This window comes from Chiloscyllium punctatum, chromosome 12 (genome assembly GCF_047496795.1).
Source record: "Chiloscyllium punctatum isolate Juve2018m chromosome 12, sChiPun1.3, whole genome shotgun sequence".
Lineage (NCBI taxonomy): Eukaryota > Metazoa > Chordata > Chondrichthyes > Orectolobiformes > Hemiscylliidae > Chiloscyllium > Chiloscyllium punctatum.
In genome coordinates, this window is record NC_092750.1 from 33,076,312 (window position 1) to 33,100,097 (window position 23,786).

General features: G+C 45.3%; 1 protein-coding gene across 5 annotated transcripts in view; it reads right to left on the reverse strand.

Moving 5' to 3' along the window:
* Window positions 1-22,777, reverse strand: part of chdh (choline dehydrogenase) — a 97,722-nt gene extending 74,945 nt beyond the window's left edge. For all 5 annotated transcript variants that reach the window (XM_072582301.1, XM_072582299.1, XM_072582297.1 and 2 more), the window contains exon 1: window positions 22,708-22,777. The gene's annotated coding sequence lies outside the window, so the exon portion shown is untranslated. The remainder of the gene's footprint in view (window positions 1-22,707) is intronic.
* Window positions 22,778-23,786: the final 1,009 nt, after the last annotated feature.

Below are 23,786 nucleotides of genomic sequence, written 5' to 3' on the forward strand. Positions count from 1 at the left end.
GCGTGTTGCCATGGTCTGGCGATGGAGGAGGCGGAGTGGGAGGAAGAGTTAAAGTGTTCAGCCACGGGGAGGTTGGGTTGGTTGGTGCGGGTGTCCCAGAGGTGTTCTCTGAAACGTTCCGCAAGCAGACGGCCTGTCTCCCCAATGTATAGGAGGCCACATCGGGTGCAGCGGATGCAGTAAATGATGTGTGTGGAGGTACAGGTGAATTTCTGATGGATATGGAAGGATGCCTTGGGGCCTTGGAGGGAAGTGAGGGGGGAGATGTGGGCACAAGTTTTGCATTTCTTGCGGTTGCAGAAGAAGGTGCCGGGAGTGGAGGTTGGTTTGGTGGGGGGTGTGGATCTGACGAGAGAGTCGCGGAGGGAGTGGTCTTTCCGGAACGCTGATAGCGGTGGGGAGGGAAATATATCCTTGGTGGTGGGGTCTGTTTGGAGGTAGCAGAAATGACGAAAGATGATATGATGTATCTGGAGGTTGGTGGGGTGGTAGGTGAGGACCAGTAGGGTACTGTCCTGGTGGAGATTGGAGGGACAGGGTTCAAGGATGGAGGAGCGGGAGGTGGAAGAGATGCGGTGGAGAGCATCGTCCACCACATCTGAGGGGAAGTTGCGGACTTTGAAGAAGGAGGCCATTTGGGTTGTGCTGTATTGGAATTGGTCCTCCTGGGAGCAGATGCGGCGAAGGCGAAGGAATTGGGAATATGGGATGGCATTTTTACAGGGGGCAGGGTGGGAGAAGGTGTAATCTAGGTAGCTGTGGGAGTCAGTCGGTCTATAGTAAACATCCGTGTTGAGTCAGTCGTCCGAGATAGAAATGGAGAGGTCTAGGAAGGGGAGGGAGGAGTCTGAGACGGTCCAGGTAAATTTGAGGTCGGGGTTGAAGGTCTTAGTAAAGTGGATGAACTGTTCAACCTCCTCGTGGGAGCACGAGGTAGCGCCGATACAGTCATCAATGTAGCGGAGGAAAAGGTGGGGGTTGGTGCTAGTGTAGCTGCAGAAGATGGACTGTTCCACATATCTAACGAAGAGGCAGGCATAGCTGGGGCCCATGCGAGTGCCCATGGCTACTCCTTTGGTTTGGAGGAAGTGGGAGGATTGGAAAGAGAAGTTGTTCAGAGTGAGGACCAGTTCAGTCAGTCGAAGTAGGGCGTCAGTGGAAGGGTACTGGTTGGTTGGCGGGAAAGGAAGAAGCAGAGGGTTTTGAGGCCTTCGTGATGGGGGATGGAGGTTTATAGGGACTGGATGTCCATGGTGAAGATAAGGCGTTGGGGGCTGGGGAAGCAAAAATCATGGAGGAGGTGGAGGGCGTGGGTGGTGTCCCGAACATAGGTGGGGAGTTCTTGGACTAAGGGGGACAGGACCATGTCAAGGTATGCAGAAATGAGTTCGGTGGGGCAGGAGCAGGCTGAGACAATGGGTCGGCCGGGGCAGTCAGGGTTATGGATTATGGGCAGGTGGTAGAAATGGACAGTGCAGGGTTGTGAGACTATGAGGTTGGAGGCGGTGGATGGGAGATCCCCTGAGGTGATGAGGTTATGGATGGTCTGGGAGATGATGGTTTGGTGGTGGGAGGTGGGGTCATGGGGGCAGTAGGAGGAGGTGTCCATGAGCTGGCGTTTAGCCTCAGCAATATAAGATCGGTGTGCCAAACTACCACTGTGCCTCCCTTGTCTGCTGGTTTGATGGTGAGGTTGGGATTGGAGCGGAGGGAGTGGAGGGCTGCACCTCCACACACATCATTTACTGCATCCGCTGCACCTGATGTGGACTCCGATCCATTGGGGAGACAGGCCGCCTACTTGCAGAACATTTCAGAGAACACCTCTGGGACACCTGCACCAAACAACTTCAACTGCCCCACCCACTTCGCCAAGGACATGCAGGTCCTTGGCCTCCTCCATCGTCAGACCATGGCAACACTACGCCTGGAGGAAGAGTGCCTCATCTTCCACCTAGGAACCCTCCAAACACAAGGGATGAATGCAGATTTCTCCAGCTTTCTTATTTCGCCTCCCCCCACCTTTTCTCAGTCCTAACCCTCAGACTCAGCACTGCCTTCTTGACCTGCAATCTTCTTCCTGACCTCTCCGCCCCCACCACCTCTCCGGCTTATCACCCTCACCTTAACTTCCTTCCACCTATCGTATTCCCAACACCCCTCCCCCAAGTCCCTCCTCCCTACCTTTTATCTTAGCCTGTTTGGCACACCCTCCTCATTCCTGAAGAAGGGCTTATGCCTGAAATGTCGATTTTCCTGTTCCTTTGATGCTGCCTGACCTGCTGCACTTTTCCAGCAACACATTTTTAAACTTGGAAACTAACAGTCTATCTACTGTCAGGATAACACTCTGGTCATTGTTTATAGCTGTGAATATGTTTCTTCCCAGTAAAACAATCTGACCCCTCTTTAACCTTCAACAACCAAACCACCTCGGTACATTATCAGCAGAATTCAGAACATGTCACAGAATCACTTATATTCCTCTATTTTAGGCTAAAATAAAGAAATAGGCCCAAATAGTACAATCTTAGAAAACCTTGTACAACAGAGATAACATGTTGTTGAATTTTTAGTAGGATTTGACAACTGCTGTTGCCCAGTGATCTGAATTGTGAGATCAGCTATTTAGTATAAGATGAAGGAATAGAAATTTGTATATCTAAATTTGCAAATTACACTAAAACAGGAGGCACAGTAAATGGGAGCAGGATATTACAAAGAATCTGAAACTGATTACGAGGGAAAACTGTGACAAGGAGTTTAAAATCAGGAAGCACAATATCATTCTATTTGGAACAGAGTAAAATAAATCAGTTTTTCAATGATCAGGGATGAGGCAAGTTGCCAAGGCTCCACTGATAGCACTTTTCAGATCCATGACAACTATCAAGAAGGACAAAGGCTGAAGTTACAGGGGAACACTACCACCTGTAAATTCTCCTTTAAGCCAAACGACACCCTAATTTAGAACTAAATCACCATTCCATCATTGTCACTGAGTCAAAACCTGAACCGCCCCACTGATACCACTGAGTGTGTATCTACAATCTTCAAGGTGGTGACTCACCCATTCTTCTCAAGAGCAATTAGTGCTGAGCAATAAATAGTAGCTGGATTAGTGGTGCTGGAAGAGCACAGCAGTTCAGGCAGTATCCAACGAGCAGCGAAATCAACGTTTCCCTCCCCACCCCTTTCCGCCTTCCGCAAAGACCGTTCCCTCCGTGACTACCTGGTCAGGTCCACACCCCGCTACGACCCACCCTCCCATTCTGGCACTTTCCCCTGCCACCGCAGGAACTGTAAAACCTGTGCCCACACCTCCTCCCTCACCTCTATCCAAGGCCCTAAAGGAGCCTTCCACATCCATCAAAGTTTCACCTGCACATCCACCAATATCATTTATTGTATCCGTTGCTCCCGATGTGGTCTCCTCTACATTGGGGAGACTGGGCGCCTCCTAGCAGAGCGCTTTAGGGAACATCTCCGAGACACCCGCACCAATCAACCAAACCGCCCCGTGGCCCAACATTTCAACTCCCCCTCCCACTCTGCCGAGGACATGGAGGTCCTGGGCCTCCTTCACCGCCGCTCCCTCACCACCAGACGCCTGGAGGAAGAACGCCTCATCTTCCGCCTCGGAACACTTCAACCCCAGGGCATCAATGTGGACTTCAACAGCTTCCTCATTTCCCCTTCCCCCACCTCATCCTAGTTTCAAACTTCCAGCTCACTTACTGTCTCCTTGACTTGTCCGACCTGCCTATCTTCTTTTCCACCTATCCACTCCACCCTCTCCTCCTTGACCTATCACCTTCATCTCCTCCCCCACTCACCCATTGTACTCTATGCTACTCTCTCCCCACCCCCACCCTCCTCTAGCTTATTTCTCCATGCTTCAGGCTCACTGCCTTTATTCCTGATGAAGGGCTTTTGCTCGAAACGCTGATTTCGCTGCTCGTTGGATGCTGCCTGAACTGCTGTGCTCTTCCAGCACCACTAATCCAGTATTTGGTTTTCAGCATCTGCAGTCATTGTTTTTATCTAATAAATAGTAGCTTTTCAAGTGACATTTATACCTAGAGAACAAGGGTCTGCATGTCCAAGAATACAAATCACTAAAAGCTGATGTAATGTACAAAAAGCAAAGACTTAATGGAGTGTTGATCTTTATCTCTAAAGGTGATTGAAAATTGAGAAACCACTGAGAGGAAGGATCTGTAATAGACAGCTTTAAGAAGGGAACTTCTGGAGGGTTATGTGAATCTGTTAAAGAGTGACTTGTTAAGGTAGTCACAGAATCACAAAACTGTAACAGTGTGGGTTACCACCATTCAACCCATTGAGTCTGCGCCAGTTTCCAATGAGCCTTATAAGTTAGTGCCATTCTCTTGCCTTTATCCCATAGCATTGTACATTGCTTTTATTCAAATAATCATCAAATGCTGTCCTAATAGCTCAATTGATACCACATCCACCACACTTCCAAGCTGTACATTCCAGACATAAGTCGTTCGCTGTGTGCAGAAGGGGAAGGAGTAATGATAATTTAAATCAAGGAGCAATGATAAATCAATAGGTATATTCATCAGAGTAATGAATTAGATTCAATAACTAATCACAGGTATAAACATTAAAGGGATTGAACTAAAAGAACATTTGCATATGCATGTATAATATAGAAACAACCAATTATTTAGAACTTTTAACTTCGTAAAACTACATAAGGTAATTCACAGGAATAATATCAAACAAAATTTGATACCAAGCCACTTAGAGATACTGGGATGGAAACAATGCAGGTGCTGAGGTGTATATATAAGATAGTTAGTGGGAGGTTTGGAGAAGAAATTCCAGTGTCAGGCCCTGGCAGCTTACTGCACAGTTGTCAATTAAAACCAGGAATGCACACAAAGGACCAAAATTGGAGGAGTACAAGAAATCTCAGAAGGCTGGAGGCGATTAGACAGACGGGAACAACTTGATATCAAGGATGGAAGTTTTAAAACAGGCACTGCTTCCCCGAGATCCAATGTAGGTCAACAAACACAGGTGAATGGGACCAAGAGGGAGTTAGTAAATGAGCAGCAGAATTTTTTAATGCTCAACTTGAGAGAGAGTGTCTGGTGTGAGGGAAGAAAAGGATGGATAGAAAATCTCCAGGATTATGACATACAAACTGGCTTACAGTGCTGAATACAGATCAGGATTACATCTCCTTGGGAGTACAGTCTAAAACTGCACTTTGAGTACGGGGGGCCAAAAGACTATACAAAAGCAGAATACAACGAATATCACAACGAATAACATTAGATTCAATCACCAGTCATGTTTCATACAGGTTAAAGAGCAAAACCTCAAAAAATGACCTCTGGATGACTCCCAGTGCCACATGCTAGGAGTTAACTCTGACTCAAAGTTTGTGAGAAGATTTGTAGCTCGGGTGCTCGTTGTTGTGGTTCTGTTCGCCGAGCTGGGAATTTGTGTTGTAGACGTTTCGTCCCCTATCTAGGTGACATCCTCCGTTCTTGGGAGCCTCCTATGAAGCGCTTCTGTGATGTTTCCTCTGGCATCAATAAGCACATCGACCTGGACCCAATATACCAACCACTGCAACGGACAGCTGGAACCGACAACCAGAAGCGGCAGATTCAAACCACTATAATTACGGGAGGAAACATCACAGAAGCGCTTCACAGGAGGCTCCCAAGCACTGAGGATGTCACCTAGACAGGGGACGAAACGTCTGCAACACAAATTCCCAGCTCGGCGAACAGAACCACAACAGTTAACTCTGACGAGCAATTTAGGGGTGGAGGGGGTATGAGGGCATCAGATTCCTAGAATCAGTTCAAAAATAGGAAGAATTTAAATAAAATGGACAGGATGAAACTTAATAGGGCTGGGATCAAAATATTCATGTTCAGTTTAAACTCATTTGGTGCGGTGTTGGTGTTGAGATGGCTCAGGTTGAAGCATTAACGATATGAAAGTATACATAGAGGCCAGAAAGACAAATGGCATTAAAATAAAAACAGTAGTAAAAATAGGAAGGAATTAACGAGGAGTAAAAATGACAAAAAAAAGCAAAGAACTGCAGATGCTGAAGATCTGAAACAAACAAAAAACAGGAATTGCTGGAGAAATTCAGCAGGTCCAGCATCGGTAAAGAGAAAACAGAGTTGACATTTCGAATCAAGGAAATGCAGCAAATCAAAATATGCTTGAAATGTACATGTGTAAAATTGATGGAGTGTGATGATTAAGGATGGTGACCTGCAGGAACAAGTAGCTACATGGAACTAAGTAATCAAAACAAGAAAAAGAGGGATGTGTCAGTTACTTTAAAAAAAAGTCACGCAGCACTAGTAAGTGATAAAGTACTTCACAGTTCCAAAATGTATTTGGTTTGAATTAAGGAACAATACAGGAACTAATACACTTCTATATATACTATAGCTCAACAGACAGAATGAATAGAGCAGCAGGTTTGCAAGCATATTGTTGCAAAATGCAATACATTTAGAGTTATGATAATGGAGGACTTCAATTATTCTAACTTAGCAGGGAAAATAAGAGTTAACGCCAAAAGAGTGGAGGAATTCTTGAAGTATTTTTCATAAAATTTTCTTGATGAGTTTGTTTCCAACTTAATGAGGAAGGGCTAGGTCTAGTTAGAGGGAATTAAGTGGGAGAACATTTGGAAAACTGTGAACACATTATTATAAGCATAATGTAGGAAACAGTGTTGTTCACTGTGGCAGTAAGAATAAAAACATAAAGAATTACTTAAATGGAGAACAACTGTAGAATTCAGAGACGCAGAGGGATTTAGGTGTTCAGGTGCATGAGTCACAAGAGGTTAGTATGCACAACAAGTGATCAATAAATCTAATGGGATGGTATCCTTTATATTGAGAGGAACTGAACATAAAAGGATGCTCCAGTTACTATAAATTTCAAATACTGTGTGCAGTTTTGGTTCCCTTATTTAAGGAAAGAAGCAAATGCATTGAGATGGAGATTATTACTAGACTGATACCTAGAACGAGCAGGCTGTCTTCTGCATATATGCTGGACAGAATGGGCCTGTTTCCTTAAGTTTAAAAGAACGAAGGTGGAGTCTGACTGTCGGTGGCAGAAATGATGGAGGTTAATGCACTATATCTGGAGATTCTTAGGTGGAAGGTGAGGACCAAGGAGGCTTTATCCTTGTTGCAGTTGGAGGGGTGGGGTTCAAGGGCGGAGGTGCAAGAAGTGGAGGAGTTGCACTGGAGGAACTGTTGACCACGTGAGAGGAGAAATTGCAATCCTTGAAGCAGGAGGCCATCTGGGATGTTCTGGAATGGAATTCTTTCTCCTGGGAGCAAATACAGCACAGGCGGAGGAATTGGGAGTAATGGACAGTGTTTTTACTAGCGGGGTGTGTTGAGGAGGTGTTATCCAGGTAGCTGTGGAAGTCAATGGGTTTAAAGTAAATGTCAGTCTCCGGAAGTGGAGACGGAGAGATCAGGAAGGGGTGGAAGTGTCCGAGATGGTCTAGGTGAACTTGAGGTCAGGGTGGAGGGGTGTTCGTGAAGTTAATGAATTGTACAACCTCCTCGTGGGAGCATAAAGTGGGGCTGATACAGTCATCAGTGCAGCAGAGGAAAAGGTGGGGAATGGTACCAGTCTAACTACAAAGACGGACTGTTCCATGTATCCGACAAAGAGACAGGTAGAGCTGGGGCCCATGCCAGTTCCCATGGCTACTCCTTTGGTCTGAAGGAAGTGGGAGGATTCAAAGGAAATATTGTTGAGGCTGAGGACCAGTTCAGCCAATCGAGAGTTGGTGGAGGGGTACTGGTTGGATTGGCAGGAGAGGAAGAAACAGAGGGCTTAAGGCCTTCGGTATGGTGGGTGGACATGTACAGGGACTGGATGCCCATGGTAAAGATGAGGCGTTGGAGGCCAGGGAAACGAAAATCATAGAGGTGGTGGAGAGCACAGGTGTTGACCTGTATGTGTGTTGGGAGTTTCTGGACCAAGGGGGACAGGACTGTGTCAAGATATGAGGAGGTAAGTTCGGTGGAGCAGGAGCAGGTGGAGACGATTGGTCAATCACGGCAGTCAGGTTTGTGAATTTTGAGTATGAGGTAGAACCGGGTGGTGCAGCATTCCTAGACTACGAGGTTGAAGGCTGTGGATGGGAGATCAATCCCTTCATCATCTGTCTGATGATAACTGCAATACACACACACACACACACACACACGCACACACACGCACACACGCACACACACACACACACAAAACCACCCTACAACCTGAAAAGACCCTCACAAGAGACTAACTAACCCCCCACGTCAAAGGTATGCATTAAATTTGAAACCTCCATTCTACCCTTCCGTGTCCTGTGCAGTGTGCCTCCACACCTCTCCTAGGCTGAGAGCAAGCTAATATTTTGCTTTGATGTAAAAGTATAAATACTTTAGTTAATTCACAAACCGAAGTATAATTGTAGCCCATTAAATATCATCTATAATCCATGGTAGTGACAGAGCCCATAAAGACCTATGAAAGAATAGCAACGTCACTATTGAGGCATGCATAAAGGGCACTGCTAGGATAGTTGGATCCACAGCCATCATCATTGCCTTAAAAATGTATGGGAAGGCAGCATTTGTCCTGAAGACGAAACAGATAGTGCACTTGGTGCTGGAAATGGGGTTCACTGTGGACATGACATTCCTGCCAATGGGACCTATGCAGACCACTGCACAAATAATCATTTTATCCAATGTCCATCATTCATTTCAGCTGAGTTCCTCCTAACTCCCCACCTCTACCAACTGGGGGAGGCAAGGTCAGGGATTGCACCTATCTCACCCAGTCTCAGGGAAACCCATGTCTACGACATAAACTACTTCTCGTGCCAGATCTGCATCCACCTGGCTTAGGAGGAGGTTATCAGCAGGGATTTTATGTGACACAGAAAGGAGCTGCCCATCACATCCTTTGGATGGCAGATTGCAAGGAGGTATGTCACATATAAACTACCCTACCTCCAAAGCTGTCAAAGCCGTGCAGTCAGCTGCCACACCTATCCACTGCAATCCACATCAGACCCCAGAAGGGCACCCTATGCTGACAGTAAATACCTAAGAGAAAGTGAGGACTGCAGATGCTGAACAGTCAGAGCACTGTAGAAAGTACAGCAGGTCAGGCAGCATCCAAGGAGCAAGCACAGCAGGTCAGGCAGTGTCCAAGGAGTAAGCACAGCAGGTCAGGCAGCATCCAAGAAGCAAGTACAGCAGGTCAGGCAGCGTCCAAGAAGCAAGTACAGCAGGTCAGGCAGCGTCCAAGAAGCAAGTACAGCAGGTCAGGCAGTGTCCAAGGAGTAAGCACAGCAGGTCAGGCAGCGTCCAAGAAGCAAGCACAGCAGGTCAGGCAGCTTCTGAGGAGCTGATTTCAAACAGCAAATACCACCAAGGCTGCGAGTAAGGTGAGAGACCATATTGCTCACCCAGACCACTTTTGGAAAGGCATTGAGTGATTAGGGATAGTCAGCATATCTTTGAGCGAGGGAAATCATGTCTCACACACGTCATTGAGTTTTTTGAGGAAGTAACCAAGAAGGATAATAAGGGCAGAGTAGTAGACATTGTTTACTTGGAGTTGAGAATGGAGCTGGAAAAGAACAGCAGGTCAGACAACATCCGATGAGCAGGAGAATCAATGTTTCAGGCAAAAGCCCTTCATCAGGAATGAGGCTGAGAGCCGAAGGGGTGTTTATCTGGACTTTAGTAAAGCCTTTGACAAAGTTCCCTGTGGTAGACCAATTAGTAAAGTCAGCTCACATGGGATTCAGGGTGAGCTTGCCAATTGGATACAAAATTGACTGAACAGCATGAGACAGAGAGTGGTGGTAAGACATTGATTTTCGGATTGGAGGCCTGTTTCGAGTGGTGTTCTACAGGGATCAGTGCTGGGTCCATTTTTGTTGATCAGTTATATAAATGATTTAGATGAGAACACAGAGGGCATGGTTAGTAAGTTTGAGCGACATCAAAATTGGTAGTACACACTGAAGAAGGCTATCAAAGATTACAGGGGCTGAAAAGTGGCACATGGAGTCATAGAGTCAGAGAGATGTACAGCATGGAAAAAGACCCTTCAGTTTAACCCGTCCATGCCGACCAGATATCCTAACCCAACCTAGTCCCATCTGCCAGCACCCGGCCCATATCCCTCCAAACCCTTCCTATTCATATACCCATCCAAATGCCTCTTAAATGTTGCAATTGTACTAGCCTCCACCACCTCCTCTGGCAGCTCACTCCATGCACGTACCACCGCGTTGTGTGAAAAGGTTGCCCCTTGGCTCTCTTTTATATCTTTCCAATCTCACCCTGTTGTGCTCTTCCAGCACCACTAATCCATTAGTGGGCAGCACAGTGGCACAGTGGTTAGCACAGCTGCCTCACAGCGCCAGAGACCTGGGTTCAATTCCCGACTCAGGCGACTGTGTGGCGTTTGCACGTTCTCCCCGTGTCTGCATGGGTTTCCTCCGGGTGCTCTGGTTTCCTCCCACAGCACCAGAGATGAGCAGGTCAGGTGAAATGGCCATGCTAAATTGCTCGTAGTGTTAGGTAAAAGGGGTAAATGTAGGGGAATGGGTGGGTTGCGCTTCGGCGGGTCGGTGTGGACTTGTTGGGCCGAACGGCCTGTTTCCACACTGTAAGTAATCTATCTAATCTAATCTAAACCTATGCCCTCTAGTTCTGGACTCCCTGACCCCAGGGAAAAGACTTTGTCTATTTATCCTATCCATGTCCCTCATAATTTTGTAAACCTCTATAAGGTCACCCCTCAGCCTCCGACACTCCAGAGAAAACAGCCCCAGCCAGATCACCCTCTCGCTACAGCTCAAATCCTCCAACCCTGGCAACATCCTTGTAAATCTTTTCTGAACCCTTTTAAGTTTCACAACATCTTTCTGATAGGAAGGAGACCAGAATTGCATGCAATATTCCAACAGTGGCCGAACCAGTGTCCTGTACAGCCGCAACATGACCTCCCAACTCGTGTACTCAATCCTCTGACCAATAAAAGAAAGCATACCAAATGCCTTCTTCACTATCCTATCTATCTGTGACTCCACTTTCAAGGAGCTATGAACCTGCACTCCAAGGTCTCTTTGTTCAGCAACACTCCCTAGGACCTTACCATTAAGTGTATAAGTCCTGCTAAGATTTGCTTTCCTAAAATGTAGCACCTTGCATTTATCTAAATTAAACTCCATCTGCCACTTCTCAGCCCATTGACCCATTTGGTCCAGATCTTGTTGTAATCTGAGGTAACCCTCTTCGCTGTGCACTACACCTCCAATTTTGGTGTCATCTGCAAACTTACTAACTGTACCTCTTATGCTTGCGTCCAAATCATTTATGTAAATGGCGAAAAGTAGAGGACCCAGCACCTATCCTTGTGGCACTCCACTGGTCACAGGCCTCCAGTCTGAAAAACAACCCTCCACCACCACCTTCTGTCTTCTACCTTTGAGCCAGTTCTGTATCCAAATGGCTAGTTCTCCTTGTTTTCCATAAGATGTAACTGTGCTAATCAGTCTCCCATGGGGAACCTTGTTGAACGCCTTACTGAAGCCCATATAGATCACATCTACTACTCTACCCTTATCAATCCTCTTTGTTACTTCCTCAAAAATCTCAATCAACTTTGTAAGACATGACTTCCCATGCACAAAACCATGTTGACTATCCCCAATCAGTCCTTGCCTTCCCAAATACATGTACATCCTGTCCCTCAGCATTCTCTCCAACAACTTGCCCACCACCGAGGTCAGGTTCACTGGTCTATAGTTCCCTGGCTTGTCCTTACCACCCTCCTTAAACAGTGGCACAACGTTTGCAACCTCCAGTCTTCCGGCACCCAACCTGTGACTATCGATGATACAAATTTCTCAGCAAGAGGCACAGCAATCACCTCTCCAGCTTCCCACAGAGTTCTCAGGTAGACCTGGTCAGGTCCTGGGGATTTTTCTACCTTTACCCATTTCAAGACATCCAGCATTTCCTCCTCCGTAATCTGGACATTTTGCAAGATGTCTATTTCCCTACAGTCTATATCTTCCATATCCTTTTCCACAGTAAACACTGATGCAAAAAACTCATTTAGTACCTCCCCCATTTTCTGCGGCTCCACACAAAGGCCTCCTGGCTGATCTTTGAGGGGCCCTATTCTCTCCCTAGTTACCCTTTTGTCCTTAATGTATTTGTAAAAACTCTTTGTATTCTCCTTAATTCTATTTGTCAAAGCTATCTCAAGTCTCCGTTTTTCCCTCCTGATTTCCCTCTTAAGTATACTCCTACTTCCTTCATATTCTGCTAACGATTCACTCGATCTATCCTGCCTATACCTTACATAAGCTTCCTTCTTTTTCTTAACCAAACCCTCAATTTCTTTCGTCATCCAGCATTCCCTATACCGACTAGCCTTTCCTTTCACCCTGACAGGAATATACTTTCTCTGGATTCTCGTTACCTCATTCTGAAGGCTTCCCATTTTCCAGCCGTCCCTTTACCTGCATACATCTGTCCCCAATCAGCTTTCAAATGTTCTTGCTTAATACCGTCAAAACTCGCCTTTCTCCAATTTAGAACATCAATGTTGTGGTTCTGTTCGCCGAGCTGGGAATTTGTCTTGCAAACGTTTCGTCCCCTGTCTAGGTGACATCCTCAGTGCTTGGGAGCCTCCTGTGAAGCGCTTCTGTGCTGTTTCCTCCGGCATTTATAGTGGCCTGTCTCTGCCGCTTCCGGTTGTCAGTTCCAGCTGTCCGCTGTAGTGGCCGGTATATTGGGTCCAGGTCGATGTGTTTGTTGATAGAGTCTGTGGATGAGTGCCATGCCTCTAGGAATTCCCTGGCTGTTCTCTGTTTGGCTTGCCCTATAATGGTAGAGTTATCCCAGTCGAATTCATGTTGCTTGTCGTCTGTGTATGTGGCTACTAAGGATAGCTGGTCGTGTCGTTTCGTGGCTAGTTGCTGTTCGTGTATACGGATCGTTAACTGTCTTCCTGTTTGTCCGACGTAGTGTTTTGTGCAGTCCTTGCATGGGATTTTGAACACTACATTAGTTTTGCTCATGTTGGGTATCGGGTCCTTCGTTCTGGTGAGTTGTTGTCTGAGCGTGGCTGTTGGTTTGTGTGCTGTTTTGAGTCCTAGTGGTCGCAGTAGTCTGGCTGTCAGTTCAGAAATGCTCCTGATGTATGGTAGTGTCTAGTCTTTGGGTTGCGGCATGTTTTCGTTCCGTTGTCTTTCCCTTAGACATCTGTTGATGAAATTGCGAGGGTACCCGTTTTTGGCGAATACCTTGGATAGGTGTTCCTCTTCCTCTTTTTGTAGTTCTGGTGTGCTGCAGTGTGTTGTGGCCCTTTTGAATAGTGTCCTGATGCAACTTCGTTTGTGTGTGTTGGGGTGGTTGCTTTCATAGTTTAGGACTTGGTCTGTGTGTGTGGCTTTCCTGTAAACCTTTGTGGTGAATTCTCCATTCGGTGTTCACTGTACCATCACGTCTAGGAATGGGAGTTGGTTGTCCTTTTCTTTCTCTCTAGTGAATCGGATTCCTGTGAGTGTGGCATTGATGATCTGGTGTGTGTTCTCTATTTCTGTGTTTTTAATTATTACAAAGGTGTCATCCACGTATCTGACCCAGAGTTTGGGTTGAATTTGTGGTAAGACTGTTTGTTCTAACATTTGCATTACTGCTTCTGCTATGAGTCCAGAGATCAGTGAGCCCATGGGTGTGCCGTTGATTTGTTCGTATATTTGGTTGTTGAATGTGAAGTGTGTTGTGAGGCACAAGTCCAGTAGTTTAAGTATGCCTTCTTTGTTGATAGGTTCAACGTCCTGTTGTCTGTTATGTCTGTCCAGCAGGGTGGCTATTGTTTCTTTGGCTAGAGATTTGTCGATGGAGGTGAACAGTGCCATTACATCGAATGAGACCATAGTTTCTTCCTTGTCTATGTGTATATTTCTGATGATGTCCAAGAATTCCTGTGTCGATTGTACAGATTGTCTGGATCCGCTGATCAGGTGTTTCAGTTTCTGCTGTAGTTCTTTGGCCAGTTTGTGTGATGGTGTCCCTGGTAGTGATACTATGGGTCTGAATGGGATGTCTGGTTTGTGCACTTTGGGTAGTCCATAGAATCTGGGGGTGTTGTTGCTTTCAGGTTTCATTCTTTGTAGGTCAGACCTGGTTATCTGTCCGTTTTTTTGTAGATTCCTCAGTGTGTTGTTTATCCTATTGGTGAGCTGTGGGGTGGGGTCAACGCCCCACTCACAGGAATCCGATTCACTAGAGAGGAAGAAAAGGACAACCAACTCCCATTCCTAGACGTGATGGTACAGAGAACACCGAATGGAGAATTCACCACAAAGGTTTACAGGAAATCCACACACACAGACCAAGTCCTAAACTATGAAAGCAACCACCCAAACACACACAAACGAAGTTGCATCAGGACACTATTCAAAAGGGCCACAACACACTGCAGCACACCAGAACTACAAAAAGAGGAAGAGGAACACCTATACAATGTATTCGCCAAAAACGGGTACCCTCGCAATTTCATCAACAGATGCCTAAGGGAGAGACAACGGAACGAGGACATGCCGCAACCCAAAGGACTAGCCACACTACCATACATCAAAAACATTTCTGAACTGACAGCCAGACTACTGTGACCACTAGGACTCAAAACAGCACACAAACCAACAGCCACGCTCAGACAACAACTCACCAGAACGAAGGACCCGATATCCAACATGAGCAAAACTAATGTAGTGTACAAAATCCTATGCAAGGACTGCACAAAACACTACATCGGACAAACAGGAAGACAGTTAACGATCCGTATACACGAACACCAACTAGCCACGAAACGACACGACCAGCTATCCTTAGTAGCCACACACACAGAGAACAAGCAACATAAATTCGACTGGGATAACACTACCATTATAGGGCTAGCCAAACAGAGAACAGCCAGGGAATTCCTAGAGGTATGGCACTCATCCACAGACTCTATCAACAAACACATCGACCTGGACCCAATATACCGGCCACTACAGCGGACAGCTGGAACTGACAACCGGAAGCGGCAGAGACAGGCCACTATAAATACCAGAGGAAACAGCACAGAAGCGGTTCACAGGAGGCTCCCAAGCACTGAGGATGTCACCTAGACAGGGGACGAAACATTTGCAAGACAAATTCCCAGCTCGGCGAACAGAACCACAACAACGAGCACCCGAGCTACAAATCTTCTCCCAAACTTAGAACATCAATTTTTAGATATGGTCTATCCTTTTCCATCACTATTTTGAATCTAATAGAATTATGGTCGCTGACCCCAAAGTGCTCCCCCACTGACACCTCACTTACCTGCCCTGCCTTATTTCCCAAGACTAGGTCAAGTTTTGCAACTTCTCTAGTAGTTCCATCCACATACTGAATCAGAATATGTTCTTGTACATGCTTAACAAATTCCTCTCCATCTAATCCCCGAACACGATGGCAGCCGGTCTATGTTTGGAAAGTTAAAATCCCTTACCATAACCACCCTATTATTCTTACAGATAACTGAAATCTCCTTACAAATTTGTTTCTCAATTTCCCTCTATTAGGGGGTCTATAATACAATCCCAATCAGGTTATCACCCATTTCTTATTTCACAGTTCCACCCAAATACCTTCCCTGGATGTATTTCTGGGAATATCCTCCCTCAGCACAGCTGTAATGCTGTCTCTTACCAAAAATGCCACTCCCCCTCCTCTCTTGCCTCCCTTTCTATCCTTCTTGTAGCATTTGTATCCTGGAACATTAAGCTGCCAGTCCTACCCATCTATGTGAGAGTGTGTATAGGAATATATGTGTGTGTGCGTGTGTGTGTAGTGCAATGGTGGTCACCTGTAATGTGACATGAACCCAAGGTCCCGGTTGAGGCCCTCCCTATGGGTACCGAACTTAGCTACACACTCACTCTCACATACACATGGACACAGGTACACACAGACGCGCACACAGACACCCACACACCCTTATAGACACACGCACTCTCACACATGCACCCCGTCACAGACTGAAGACACTCTGCATTCACTACACACACACACACACACACACATCCCACACACAGACAGGCAAAGATCCACATGCACACATATATTTTGTGTGGTGAAATTTTTTGTACTTGCAGAGTTGCATTGCACTTTGCTCAAAAACTACATACATTCATGTAGAACTCTGAGCTCAAAAACTGCATGAATTTATGTAAAACTCTGTTATCTCACTTTTTAGATTGGAATCAATCTAAACATCAGGTCATAGACAGAGAACACAGGGGGCTAACACCTTCAACATATTGTCTAGCTATCATCATTGTTAACAACTAACCCGAGAAAGCAACTTTAAAAAAAGGGTTTTGTGATTTACACATGAAAGAAGTGAAACTATCACTGTATTCTAACAGATGAAAGGCTTAACAGACAATCAATTCTTCAATGTATAATTTCAGTTACATCACACTGCAAATTTTTGCTATAAATTCTGTGTTACGATCGAGCCCTCCATAATCACCTGATGAAAGAGCGTCACTCCGAAAGCTAGTGTGCTTCCAATTAAACCTGTTAGACTATAATCTAGTGTTGTGGTATTTCCCTACAGTCTTTCTCTTCCAAATCCTTTTCTACAGTAAACACTGATGCAAAAATACTCATTTAGTATCTCCCCCATTTTCTGCAGCTCCACACAAAGGCCTCTTTGCTGATCTTTGAGGGGCCCTATTCTCTCCCTAGTTACTCTTTTGTCCTTAATATATTTGTAAAAACCCTTTGGATTCTCCTTAATTCTATTTGCCAAAGCTATCTTATGTCCCTTTTTTGCCCACCTGATTTCCCTCTTAAGTATACTCCTACTGCCTTTATACTTTTCTAAGGATTCACTCAATCTATCCTGTCTATATCTTTCATATGTTCCTTCGTTTTCTTAACCAAACCCTCAATTTCTTTAGTCATCCAGCATTCCCTATACCTACCAGCCTTTCCTTTCACCCTGACAAGAATATACTTTCTCTGGATTCTCGTTATCTCATTTCTGAAGGCTTCCCATTTTCCAGTCATCCCTTTACCTGCGTACATCTGCCCCCAATCAGCTTTCAAAAGTTCTTGCTTAACACTGTCAAAATTGGCTTTTCTCTCATTTAGAACTTTAACTTTTGGATCTTGTCTATCCTTTTCCATCACTATTTTAAATCTAATAGAATTATGGTCCAACGTGCTCCCCCACTGACTCCTCAGTCACCTGCCCTGCCTTATTTCCCAAGAGTAGGTCAAGTTTTGTACCTTCTCTCGTAGGTACATCCACATACTGAATCAGAAAATCTTCTTGTACACACTTGCGAGGTATTGCATTTTGGTAATTCACAACGTCAGGATTTGCATGATTAAAAGTAGGGCCTTGAGTAATCTTGTAGAACACAGAGACCTAGGGGTTCACATACATGATGCTTTGAAGTTTGCATCACATGTAGACATGGTGGTTAAGAAGGCATTTAGCACGTTTGCCATCATTGCTCAGTCATTTGAGTATAGGATTTGGGACGTCACGTTGATGTTGTAGAGGACGTTGGTGAGGCCTGTACTGGAGTGTTATGTTCAGTTCTGCTTGCCGTTATAAGAAGGGTATTATTCAGCTGGAGAGGGTTCAGAAAAGATTTAGCAGGATGTTGTTGGGAATGGAGAGGTGACTTATAACGAGAGGTTGGATAGGCTTGTACGTTTTTCACTAGAACATATGAGGTTGAAGGGTGACCTTATCGAGGTTTAAAAAATCATATGAGTATAGACAAGGTGAATGCAGGTGTCTTTTCCCTAGGGTAGGGGCTTTCAAGACTAAGGGGCAAATTGTTTAGGTTGGGAGAAAGATTTAAAAAAGACATGAGGGGCAACTTTTTTTTACACAGTGTATGTATGTGGAATGAACTTCCAAAGGAAGTGATGGATGAGGGTAGGTACAATGTTTAAAACACATTTGAATAAGCACATGAATAAAAAATGTTTGAAGGGATATGGGCAAAGGACAGGCAGGTGGGAATAATTCAGTTTGGAATTATGGTTGGCATGGACTGGTTGGACCCAAGGATTTGTTTCATGCTGCATGACTGTATGACTCTAAGATTAGGTGATGAGTATCATTCTCATGGTCAGAAAAAGACATCTGACAGTGAGTCATGAGTTTCTACTCCAAACCTCATGAGCCTTTGAATTTTAGACACATTTAGTCACTCAGATCTGACTCTTGTACACCGCTACAGATGTTCGGTGATCTTATAGCACCCTTTCACTTTGGAAGATGACTGTGTCTTATCTGGCCACTTATATTCAATTTGAATGCAGCCATTCTGTAAGTTTTACACAATAAGATGTCCGGTTTGATTCAGGTTGGGTATGGAAGTGGCCATTTCAGGTCTATATTCCTCATGTTCATAGACCCAGCCAATCTACGGAGGATGTGAGTGTCCAAAGAGACTTTCCTGACAACATCCTCTGCAAGTCAACTGAAATAAATATTCTGGCCTTCTGCTCACCCATGACAGATGAGTGCCTTGCCAGAGGAACTCAGGTCCATCAGGTGCAGTACGACATGCCTCCTCTATCTGGACATCTTTCTTTGCAATCCCGGGCCAACAAATTGGCAAGAGTTGGAAACCAAGGTGATCACTTGTTCAAGATACTGGACAGGACTGCTCCAGAGTATTATTTATAAATCAGCTGATTGCCATGACATTGTGGCACTGGATGAGCACCTTAATCCCATCTCAGAGTCTGTCACAATTATACAGAGAAAACCGAGATTTTCCAGGTCAGAAAGCAACACATGGTTGCTGCCAAAGTATTGAGTCTCCAGTCTAGGCAAAACTATGAGGCACTGGTGCATTTCAGATAGAAACTTTCCACCATTAGACTCTGCAATGTTGTTATCTTTACCATTGAGCCTTCTTCAAAGTTTTGTGCACTGATGACAAATTTCTTCCATCAGGTGCACAATCAGAACATTGATATGCAGTTTCGGTTAATGGAGCAAATTAGCCTTCAGACATTCTTTCTGCAATTGCCTGTCTTTTACCCAGACCTGATCAAGATTTAGGACACAGACACTTTATGCCAGAGCTCTCCCCCAGGATGAGTAGTGACTGTTGTTTGAGAGGAGCTGTGCCCTTCATCAGCTGGGGTTTAGGTGGATGGTAGAGGAGACGGCTAAGGATGCTGGAGTGATCTGACGTGTTAGATGGTGAAGGAACTGGCTGGATGACCCCAAACAATTGGCATTTAGCACCTCAGTTAATTTCCAGTACACAGCCAAAGTCATATAGAGCTTCATGACTGTGGGACTTAACCTGAAAATACACAGAGTATCAAGACAGTGTATACCAAACATCTTCATCCTATCGTCATAAATCAATCTTTCATCCCAGGATGAATCATATAAGCTTTCTCTGAACTGTTTCTAAAATACCTATCTTTTTCAAATAAGGAAACCAAAATACTGAGCTAAGAAATAAACTTTCTCACACAGTAACTATTAAGGATATGGAATGTACTGACTGGAAGAGTGGTGGTGATAGGTTTATTATAGATTTCAAAAGGATTTTGGATGATTATTTTGAGAGTTTGTGCAAGGGAACAGGAAGGGAGTAGAAAATTGGCAGTAAGTAATGTTGCTCGTTCGAAGAGCCACAATGAGCCAAATGGTCTCCTTCTATTCCATAATACTTCTGTGAAAAAAGGGCATAGTACTACAGATGTGGTCTCAACAAAGTCCCATGCATCTGCAGCAAAATGTATCTATTTTCACATTCCACACCTCTTGTAATGTCAACATTCTGTATGCCTCCTTATTCATTTGGTGTGTCTGCGCATTCGTTTTTTGTTCACGTACCAGAACACCCAGATTCTTTAATTCGAGTGAGTTCTACAACATCTCTTTTCAAATAATGTACTCCATTCCTGTGCTTCCTACCAAAACGGTCAAGTTCACATTTTCCTACATTATTCAATCAGTCAAATTTTTGCCCATCGACTTGACCTATCCCGATCTCTTTGCAAACTCTGTACATCCTCCTGACAACTTACTTTCCTTGTTATTTTGGTATCAGAGACAAAAGAAAACTGCAGATGCTGGAAACCAAAATAGACAGGCAAAAGGCTGGAAGAACACGGCAAATCAGACGGCTTCAGGAGGTGGAGAAGTTGATGTTTCAGGTGTCACCCTTCTTCAGGATTGGGGGTGGGTGTTGGAGGAGTGATGGGGGCAAGGTGGTGAAGTGGGGATAGGTGAAGACAGTTAGAGGGTACAATCTGGTTGGTAAATAGGAGGAATGAATCTGGATGGTGGCAGGGAGCAGTGGAAGGAATGGGGAGGAGCTAGGATGGGAGGCTATTTGAAATTGTAGAACTCAATGTTGAGTCCTCCAGGCTTTATGCTGCCCAGACAGAAGATGAGGTGCTGGTGCTCCAATTTGCGCTGTGGTTCAGTTAGGTATTGGAGGAGGCCAAGGATGGCCATGACAGAAAGGGAGTGATTGGGGGAATTGAAAAGGGCGGTGACTGGGAGGTCCAGTTCTCCCCTGCAGACTCGGCTGCGATGCTCGGTGAACCACTCCCTAAGTTTACGTTCGGTCTCCCCAGTGTAAAGACCACACTGAGAGCAACGATGCAGTAAACTAGGTTGTAAGGGAGGCAGGTGAACCTCTGTCTCACCTGGAAGGACAGTTTCGGGCCCTGGATGGAGGTGGGGGGGGGTTAGTGTACTGGCAGGTTTTGCATCTTTTGCAGTTGCAGGGGAAGGTACCTGGGAGCTTGGTGGGGAGTGGCACAAACAAGGACTGTCAAAGGGAATGGTACTTGTGGAAGGCAGAGAGGGGTGGGAGAGGAAGATGTTCTTGGTGGTGGGATCTAGTTGGAGTTGGCAGAAGCTATTAAGGAAGATGCATTGGATGCGGAGACTGGTAGTTGAGGACCCTGGGGCCTCTGTCTTTTAATACGATGGGGGAGGGCAGTTTATAGCAGTGGAACAGGGAATAGATGTAGTGTAGCAGAGGGGTTTCTGGGGGAGGGGGAGAGACAGAAAGCACATTGTTCAAAATAGGTGGACACCTGGGATGCTCGCAAGTGAAACATTTCCTTGTCCAAGCAGATGTGGCAGAGGAATTTGGAGAATGAGAGGAAGTTCTTGCAGGTGTCAGCAGCAAGTTAGATCCATGCCTGCATTCAATAAATAGAATGGACGTTCCAAACTACAATAGGTCAATAAGGTGATGGGCTAACCTTAGAAGGCTCAAGTGTCAGAATAAGAAGACGAAAAAATGGAATTCAGGGTGAAGAGAAAGAGGAAGACTCGACAATGGGATTTTGGGAATGGAAGAATTTAGGGGAGAAAAGTAAATTGGGAGGGCTAGGGAGAGAAGCAGAGGTAAAAGAGAGACTCAGTAGAGAATGGAGTATATGAGTCAGAAACATGAGGGTGAATGGAGTTCACCAGAGAATGATTAGGGAATCAGAAGTCAGGCTTAAGGCTAAGGCAAGGCTGAAGATATCAGGGTTCAGAATTTCCTGCAGAGCCATGAGCAGCAGCAACATAGTAAATGAGAATAGCATGAAGACAGGTGCGGTGAGCAAACAGATAAATGAAACTGGACATTTAAAAGGCATTTGGATAAGTACGCAAATAAAATAAGAGTCAAGCACAGGCAGATGGGACTCACTTAGTTTGCAATTATCAATGGTATGGATTGGTTGGACCAAAGGGTCTGTTTCCATGCTGTATGACCCAATGGCTCTATAACCAGAATCACAGCCATCACTGATATGAGTTTCCTGTGGGTAAATGGTAAAAGGTTGACTCAACTGGTGAAGTGAAGAACACAGAGATGGAAATCAAGGATTTTCACTGGAAGGAGAAAGTGTCTTGAGTTAGGGTTATCAGATCATGGAATGCATCAGTACACGTGGGTATTTAAGTAGAAACTTTAAAATCAGTTAAAGGCAATAGGATCATTATTTGAAAATAAAACATTTAACAGTAACCGAGGCAAAGTGAGTGCTAGCCGCAGCTGAGAACTATGAGACTCTGAGTATTACCAGAATCACCTGCAATTGTGCAGAAACTGCCTTAGTCCAACAAAGTAGTGTGCATCGGTGATTTATGCTCAACACCAGCCTCCTCGCAGTGGGTGGGATCTAAATTCTCCCCAACACCCACTCTCGTTTCCCCCCCACCACCCTCCAGCCCCCGAACTGAGAAAAAGGGGGGGGGGAACCCTGAACAAAATACACGGAATAACTGTCGCAGCTGACACCACTCTGAAGGCGGTCCCAGGAATACCTCCAGCCTGAGCTGGTCAAGGCAGATTCCAGGGAATGCGAAGGAATCTCACTTAACATGAGGCCTCTCCGCCTGGGGGTGGTGGGCGCTGACCCTCGGGGCCTGTGTGTCCACCGAGTCGCGAGCTGCAAATCCGTGTAACTTTCAAAAACTATACTCCTTCCCTTTAACCGCTGCTTGAAAATTCTGACTCGATAAAACATTTTAGACAACCTTCCCCACCACTTTGGAGAAGGTGCCAGCCGGGTTCACGCATCCACTTACCCCCGCCCCCTTTCGGCTTTGTCCCCCCCCCGACCGTTGGAATCGCGATCGCCGGCTGAGCGCGACCCGGGGTGGATCATCCCCCTGGAATGGAACGGAGCGGCTCCCGCTGGGTGGTTGGCGTCGTGCGGAGCTGGATTGCACGGATCGGACTGCCGGCCGCCCAGGTCACATCACTGAACGAGTTCTGAGATGATGGTGCGGCTCAGGTTGGGGTTCTGGATGTAAGTTTGTTCGAAAACGAACCTTCCAGCTCAGCCAGCAAACTTAAAATCAGAATATTATAGGACATAGAATTCCCTGGAACACCGGAGGCTGAGGGGGTAACCTTATAGAGGTTTATAAAATCATGAAGGGCATGGATAGGGTAAATAGACAAGGTATTTTTCCTGGGGTCGGGGAGTCCAGAACTAGAGGGCATAGGTTTACGGTGAGAGGGGAAAGATATAAAAGAGACCTAAGGGACAGCATTTTCACACAGAGGGTAGAACACGTATGGAATGAGGAAGTAGTGGAGGCTCGTACTATTGCAACATTTAAAAGGCATCTGAATGGGTATATGAATAGGAAGGGTTTAGAGGGATATGGGCTGGGTGCTGGCAGGTGGAACTAGATTGGGTTGCGGTATCTAGTTGGCATGGACAGGTTGAACTGAAGGGTCTGTTTCCATGCTTTATATCTCTATGACTCTATGATTACAGCGAAGTACAAGCCCTTCGGCCCTTTATGTTGCACAGACCTGTGGAACAAATCTGAAGCCTATTTTTTTAATTAGAAAAGGTTTTTATTTTTTACAAAATTATAAAGGTACAAAAGATAATATAGCAAACTCATGATATAACAACAAAAACAATGAACTAGGAGAAAGTGAGGACTGCAGATGCTGGAGTACTAGAGTTGAAAAATGTGGTGCTGGAAAAACACAGCAGGCCAGACAGCATCCGAGGAGCAGGAGATATCAATAACAATAAACTACCTAATACTTTACAGAACAAACCAAAACTATTGCAAAGACATAGAACAATCTGCTCTCATTAAAATTCAATAAATAATTAAATGTAACAAATTAAATCAAATTA